The following is a 1,312-nucleotide window of genomic DNA, read 5'->3' on the forward strand; positions in this document are numbered from 1 at the left end:
AGGAAACTGTTGGAGTGAGCAGGACTGAGGCTATGTTGGGACCTAAAACCACAAGGACTGTAGGAAAATTTTAAATAGAATACATTCTTTCTTTCTTAGCATGAATTTCTTTGAGTTCCCTCTTTTCTATGGTAAGATGACATTATTTACATGAATGTGGAGTTGTTTTCCAGCCAGCCTGAGGCTGCAGACTTGCAGACCTGGGGAAGCCAAGGAAGACATCAATAAAGCTATGCTGCCTCCACCCCGCAAGCAGGACCTTGAGGTGACAACAAGGATGGGAGAAGGTAACAAATGGGGTCCTGGCTATACTTTGCACCAGAGTTGAGTGGTTCAGGCTCAGTGTCTGAGGAGGGCATTAGCTCTCCTGCTCCAAGTTCCTAAGGTTGACTGCCATCCGAAAAACATCATGGTGCTTCAAGGATATGAACCCTTGTGCTTCTATACACCTGAGCCTTCCCTGGGGCTGCTAGACAGTCTACGCACAGAGTTGTGTTCCCAGAGACAGGCAGGGACTATTGCCCTGACCGAGAAGGAAGCACCTATATGAACTAATGGGATCTACAGCCTTCAGCACCCCAAAAAGATTTATTGGAGCAAACATTCATGGGGGGGGNGTACTCTGGCAGCACAGCGCACACTTCTCAGGCTCGCTCTGTCCTCTGGCACGCCCGTTCCTGACCCGTCGCCATCTTGCTCCTCTAGAAACTTCTCTCTTAAGCTATCTATAACTTACAGCAATTTGGTAAAATATAATTTATGAACAAAGATGGAAGCATTTGCTTTTTTCCCTATTTGATTCCTCCAAAATAAAAAAAAAAACCCTTTTTATTAGTATCTTTATGTTTTTTGTGTCAATGTGGTTATTTGCATAGGATCAATGGGAAGCTGCTCTCTCCTTATAACAGGATAAAATTGGAAACATTGGTTATAAAATAGCTTGACTTGTCTAAGTTCCTGACCCCACCTCATGCTGTCCTAATTTGGCCTAACTACTGTTTCAACTCTCCCCCCACCCCATGTGGGATACAAGTCACTGGGAAAAAGCTTTCCTGCTTCATGGGATCATTCTCCCTAGGAATGAACCTTCTTAGCACTGAAGGACCAATACAAAGAAAAATAAGACCTTGTAAATCTAAAATTGATTATCAATGCTTTCATGAGGAATGTTTTGATCAAAAAAGGCGGAAATGATGTCTTCTCTGCAAAAGCAGTTCTCTAAAAGTAATCACAGTCTGGAAGTGGGGCTTATGACTTGGGTGAGATAAACTGTTTCTAATCAAAAGGATTGATGTAAATTCTAGAGACTGGT

Source organism: Galeopterus variegatus, unplaced genomic scaffold (assembly GCF_000696425.1).
Source record: "Galeopterus variegatus unplaced genomic scaffold, G_variegatus-3.0.2 Scaffold12566, whole genome shotgun sequence".
In the NCBI taxonomy this organism is placed as follows: domain Eukaryota; kingdom Metazoa; phylum Chordata; class Mammalia; order Dermoptera; family Cynocephalidae; genus Galeopterus; species Galeopterus variegatus.